Genomic DNA, 7235 nt, shown 5'->3' with positions numbered 1-7235 from the left:
ATCCACGCCCACATTCCTGGTATCCACCACCACCACAACCGCCTACATATGATCATCCGCTCCCTCCCGGCTGGCCGCCCCCGCCACCGCAACGGCCTTTAGCATTTGATGACATGATTTCTGACTTTGCAACTATCGATGATGGAAAGAGTCAATCCGTATATTACCCTAATGATTATTGGGAGTCTGATGAATATGAAGACGATGTTGATGTTAGCTATATGAGAAGTGACGATGAGAAGGGGGCAGGACATAGGAGTATTCCAGCCACTCAACTAGAAAATTGTCCTGGGCAGCCGGAACACCTCCGGTCATAACTAAATGCGCCGGCTGACCGAACGTTGCATCCACCACCAGGGCAGCCCTCCTGCCCAACAACAACAACAATGTCTGTTGTCCCGCCTCCCCTAGTCGCGATCTCTCGGTCGTGCAGCCCTGATATCTGTGGAATTAGATTAAATGAGTCGGATAACAAATGGAACTTGGATGGGAGCTTGAATGTTTCGGTTGTAATCTCGGGAGTTGCTGATTTGGACGAGTCAGAGAGTAAAGCTTAAGGTCAAGTCATCAACTTCAAGAAGCCAAAGTCGACTTTGGCAGATGATCGTTTCTTGCTATACACCTTAACTTTGAAAACAAGAGATATATATTCACTAGAGTTATATGAACCTCAGTTTGTATATTTGATTGCTTTATCAGATATTACGACTAAGTGTGTTAGTGATTTGGATAGGCATAAATCACCATTCATTCTCGATATACCCGTTCCGGTTGCTAAGTTGTACGAAGGGAGAAGTTCACTTGTTCTATGCCCATTTGATCCTAGAGGGTATGCCTCGCAAAGCATCTGTAATCTCATCGTTGCTTCTTGATTCCCACCTTGAGGACAAGGTGGATTTTAACTGCGGGGGAGTTGTTACGAGACATATCTTCCATATCTCGCATATATTAGTAATTAATATCTTTACAGTATATTTTGCTTAGTTGGTTAAGATTAGATTAGATTTATTTATTTGAGGATTCCACATTATAAATATGTGGGAATATTTCATAATTGAGGAGCAATCAAGGAATAAAAATACATTTTACGCTACTTTCTTCTTCTTCTTCTTCAAACAACCAAACCCTAGTTCTTGTCGTTGTTGATCGTCGGGCAAAGATTCCCGCGACTTCACAGAGGAATTTGTGTGAGGTTAAGGAGTTCATCCTTAACACTTTGGTTATCACGGCGACGTCTCCAGTATCAATGTCATTGGTCCGGCTCTCCGACCACATTCAATCCGCATAGCTGGCTCCATCAACAATTCTAAGGTGATCGTACTGATTGACGGCGGCAGTACCCATAACTTCATCAAGCCCGCCGTCGCCGAACAACTAAGTCTAACCGTCCACCTGTTACTCCCTTTCGAGTGTTTGTCGGTAATGGTGCATCCTTGAAATGCTCTTATGCATGTTTACAAACACCCATTGTATTGCAGGGTCATAACTTTGATATTGATCTGTTCATACTGAGGGTCGAAGGCCCGAATGTTATTTTGGGCGTCCAATGGCTTCAGGACTTAGGGGATGTAATGAACAATTTCCGCGATCTGACCATGCACTTTACTAAGGGTGATCAGAAAATTCTCTTGCAGGGCGAAGGAGGGCAACCACGCCGAATCTCCTACAACAATTTGTTCTCTCTCTTTGTCGCTGAACCCGAAGCTGAGATATTCGAGATTGTCGCAGTCCCGACCACGCCGGACAGCCCTACGGCAGAGTCTTCCCCTCTAAATGACTGCCTCCTCCATATCCTTGAAGAGTTTAGTTCGGTTTTCAAGAACCCTCCGGGCCTTCCACCGCCTCATTTGTGGGACCACCGCATACATATTCCGAGTCTGGCGAAACCGGTCAACGTGAGACCTTTCCGATATCCATACATCTAGAAGGAGGAAATCGAAAAAAAAATCCGAGATATGTTGGACAACGGATTGATACAACATAGCACGAGTCATTTCTCCTCCCCAGTATTGTTGGTTCGCAAGTAGGATGGAACATTCCATTTTTGAGTGGATTATAGGGCCTTGAACGCGGCAACAACTCCTGACCATTTCTCTATCCCGACAGCGGATGAGTTATTTGATGAATTACATGCTGCGCGGATTTTCTCGAAGCTAGATTTGCTATCTGGGTACCATCAGATACGCATGCATGAGGATGACATCCACAAAACGGCCTTTCGAACACATGAGGGCCACTATGAGTTCCTCGGCATGCCTTTTGGCTTGACAAACGCTCCCTCTACCTTCCAAGCGGTGATGCACAACATTTTTCAGGTCCATTTACGACGGTTTGTTCTAGTTTTCTTCGATGATATCCTGATATACAGTGCTTCTATAGCTGACCACACGACACACCTCCGCACTGTTTTGCAAATATTAGCGGATCACTCTGTTTTCATCAAGGGGTCGAAGTGCGCCTTTGGGGTGACTACGATAGACTATCTTGGCCACATTATCTCGGCCGGCGAGCTCATAGTCGACCAGACAAAAATCTCCCGATGCAACTGTGGCCGACTCCCCGCTCTGTCAAGCAGCTCCGTGGGTTTTTGGGCCTCACATGTTACTATAGCGTTTTGTGGCTAATTACTCGATTATCGCTGCTCTCTTAACTGATTTGCTCAAGAAGGACGCTTTCAAATGGTCCGAGAGCGCCCAGCAGAGTTTCGACGACCTGAAATCGGCCATGAGTTCGACTCCAGTATTACGTCTCCTGAATTTTACTATTCCATTTGTTGTTGAAACAGATGCTTCCAACTTTGGGATTGGGGCAGTATTGCTACAAGAAGGCCATCGTCTCGCCTATTTTAGCAAAAAGTTGGGTCCATGACGACGATTGGCTTACACCTATCATAAGGAGCTTTACGCTATCGTGGAGGCTGTACAGAAATTGAGACAATATTTGCTCGGCAGGGAATTCATTATTCGCAGCGATCAGCGTAGCCTAAAAGATCTACTCTCGCAAGTTGTACAAACCCCGAATCAACAGTTATATGTTCGCAAGCTATTAGGATTTAAATTCAAGATAGAATACAAGTCGGGTGCCTTGAACAAGGTGGCTGACGCTTTATCCCGACGCGATGAAGATCACGGAAGATCACGAGACTGATGACCCAATGCTTCTCACCATCTTTGCACGCCCGACACCGATGCTATTGGAGATAGTGCGACGAGAGAATTCTTCACTGCAGGAATTGATCGACCTCCATGCTGCTGTGACTGTGGCCAAGGATCTGCCCTATGTCTTGACCGTTGATGGCCTGCTATACTTCAAGACACACCTGTACCTCGGCCGTGAGTCATCCATCCGGTCGGCGGTGCTTGAGGAATGCCACTCGGCACCGACTGCGGGCCACCCTAGGGTCAAACGCACGTTTGCGCGAGTGACGACATCTTTTTTCTGGAAAGGAATGCGTACCGACGTCCGATACTTTGTGGCCCCCTGTTTCGTGTGTCAATCAACAAAGTACATTCGCGACAAACCTAATGGCATCATTCATCCATTACCTAATCCCGACAAAGTTTGGCAAGCCACTTCTATGGAGTTCATTGTCGGCTTACTGCCCTCGCATGGGTATTCTGTGATTATGGTCGTAGTGGATAGAGTATCAAAATATGCACACTTTGGTGCTTTAATGGTTGGTTTCGACGCCCAGAAGGTCGCATAGCTTTTCGTAAACACAGTTGTCAAATTACATGGGTTTCCCGAAAAGCTATTATCTGATCGTGATTCAAATTTTATAAGCGATTTCTGGGATGAGTTGCTATCACTTAGCGGCACTAAGTTGCAATTTACGACCATGTATCATCCACAAACTGAAGGTCAGTCAGAGGTTACAAATCGCGCCTTAGAACAGTATCTGCGAGCCTTCACGTTCGATCGCCCGGCGAACTGGTTTCCGTTACTTCCTTAGGCTGAATTGGCGTTGAATTGTAGTGTCAATGTCTGCATTGGGATGTCCCTTTTCCAAGCTTTGTATGGTCGCCCACCGCCGGACTTGTTCGCAACTTATCCGCGGCCATCTCAGAATGTTGCGGTCCAGGATATGTTGATTGAGCGGGAGGAGACACTTGGCCTCCTCAAAGCCAGAATTGCACGCGCGCAGTGCGAATTGGTGGAGTGTGCCAATTGCCATCGGAAGGATGTTGTCTTTGCTGTCGGCGACAAGGTTCTTCTACGCCTTCAACCATACCGACAACACTCGGTGGGTAAGCCGATATCAGCCAAACTTGGGTGCCGTTTTTACGGTCCCTTCACAGTTAGGAGCGCATTGGTGCAGTGGCATACCGCCTTCAGTTACCGCTCGGCAGTCGTATTCATGACGTCTTTCTCGTCTCATTACTGTGTCTATTTGTGCCTCCATTAGCGGAATCGGCGACTGCTGTTTTTCCCCACATTTTGATCACAACCGCCCCATCGACGTCCCAGTCAAGGCGACTGACTCGCGTACGATATTGGTCAACGGTATTCCGCAAGAAGAATGGCTGGTCCAATGGTCGTCGGAGAATGCTTCACACTCGTCATGGGAACCGGTCGATGTGCTCAGGCTTAATTTTCCTCACCTCCGCCTTGAGGACAAGGTGCATTCTATGAAGGGGGGAGTTGATAGGGACTCCTCGAGTCAGCCTCTCGTCGACCCTTTACAACCAACCTCAACGAACACTCAACCGGAGCAGCCTGCCACGCGAGCAAGGATGGAAGAAGTGCAGCACAAGCAACAACAAGGAAGGAAAGAGAAACCAAAAAGGAAAATTATCATTCTGGCAAAATACGCAGATTACATATCTCATTAGGAGATATCTTTAAGATTTATTTTTCCTTATTTTAAGTTTTTGCTTTGAACAATATTTTATTAGTTTTGAGTCAATCTTCTCGGGTTTTCTTCTTGATTCTTTCCCTAGTCGTAAGTCCGAATCAAGTAGGGAAATTCTATAAATTATAGAATTCCACTAGATCGAGTCATTGAGAATAATGAAATAAAATTCGTTTTCTCAAATCTTGGCAAAATCCTAGAACTTCAAACTAGGACAAACTTCTTCCAATTACTCTCAAGTTTCACTTGTGCTCTTCCAAATAACATAATAGGAGTTGGCTCCTATTAGAAATGTACTCTTATTTTCTTAGAACCTGAGGACTAAATTTACATTACTCCCTCCGTATTAAAAAAATGAAAACATTTGAAACGACACTAGTTTTAATGCACAATTGGTAAAGTAAGTGAGAAGAATTTGTAAAGTAAGTGAGAGGAAAATAAAAATGAGTAAACTAAGAGAGATGAAGAGGAAAAGTAGTGAAAGTAGAATTAGTGGATTGTGAGGTCCATGTCCTAAAATAGAAAGATTCTAAAATTTTTATTTTTAAGAAACGATCCAAAATGAAAATAGTTACTATTTTTAAAAAAACAAAGGAAGTATTTATTACAGTATCATATTGCGCTTTCACATAAGAAATATACATATAAATAAAAATTAGGTTGGTGAATTAAATTGAGGTTCCAACGGTCCTCCCTAGATTTAAAACAAAACTACTGTACTAGCTTTTTTCTGTTTCTTGACAATCATGAATGAGGACACACAATTGATGTACAAGTCAGAATTCACTATTCCATTCGTATGTGAATAAGAGTCTCGTTTTTTCATTTTAGTCCATCCCTGACTAGGAGTCTTAGTTCATTATTACTATAAATGGTAAAAGAGGCCCTACATTCCACCAATTCATTCCACTCACATATCATTTAAAACTAACATATACAAGTGGACCTCATATTCCACTAACTTTCTTTCACTCACTTTCTTAACATTTTTTAAAATTCGTGCCGAAATGAAATGAGACTCCTATTCGCACACATAGGGAGTATTCAGTAACACGCCGTAAACAAAATTGTTCACAGTTAAATAATACTCTCTCCGTCCCTGAAAATTTGTTACTTATTTCCATTTTCGTTCGTTAGTCTCATAATTTTTATTTTAAATGAATAAAAATATACCAACAATTAATAAAATAATGTTGTTTGTGGCTGTGGCGTGTCCATTATTGAGCTGAACAAATTTTTATGGCTATGTACAAGTTTTTATGGCTGTGACTTGGGCCCTTCAACGGCTGTGCCATATTACTGTGGACAATCTAATAGTAGTATAAAAATACCGGCATATATATCATTATCTGCATTTATGTAGCCAGTAACGTTTAATGTGCTTAGCGTGGTTATCCATGTTCCACAAGATTTCGGATGAGATACTTTGTCCCAGTATTAACTGTGTTTCATTTGTAAATTTATTACTAATACTCCCTCCATCTCTAATTCATATGATTAATTTTTTCTAGTTAGTTTGAAAAATGATAATAAATTGTTAAATTAAAGAGAAAGTAATTATTCTGTCACTTACTTTATTTTCTCTTCATTTCAACTATTTATTATATTTTTTCAAAACACGTGTTGAAAACAAGTTAATCACTTGAATTGGGACGGAGAGTATGATTTGTAATGAACATACTCGCTTTATTGCATATGCATATTATAATAAAATAAATCCTAATTAATATTTATTACTACTACTAATATCCAGCGATTGATTCTTTGTCACCAGCAAATATGGTAGTTCGCCAAGTATTATATAGATCGGTATAAATTATGATAATGAAAGAAGCAACTACCAAATCTCCTCATTTTATTGTTTGAAATATTCATATCAAACTCCGACTTCTCCCTTTGAGCGCCTACAATTATATTGCATCTTACTATAATATTTCCTTGAACATCAAAATCTCTGCAACTTTTGTGTATTACACGGAGCTAAAAACATTTAATATATAATGTAGTATGTTGATTCTGTATTCGCAAACACTTCACATTTCTTGAGCATGCAAAAAAGCTGAATGAAAAATCCTAAGTGATATATTTGATTTCACTATTCAACGACCACTAAGCGCGCAGAACAGAAACTAGCAAATATTTTTACTGGATCTTCCGTTATGATTACTCATTATCTATTGTCATAGCGGTTATATGTGCATATAGAGTTCTCTTCTAATGCTTATAATATCATAATCCAAAACTAAGATTAAATCTACACCTTTAGATTTTGAAATGAGTGGATGAGATTAAAGCTCACAATTTCAATAAATAGTAGACAAAATATCAACAAAGGGGTAATATCGTCATTATGTTATCATATGATAATTTTCGTGGGTATTTT

This window comes from Salvia splendens, chromosome 5 (assembly GCF_004379255.2).
Source record: "Salvia splendens isolate huo1 chromosome 5, SspV2, whole genome shotgun sequence".
Taxonomy (NCBI): Eukaryota; Viridiplantae; Streptophyta; class Magnoliopsida; order Lamiales; family Lamiaceae; genus Salvia; species Salvia splendens.
Note: the sequence above shows the minus strand (reverse complement) of the source record.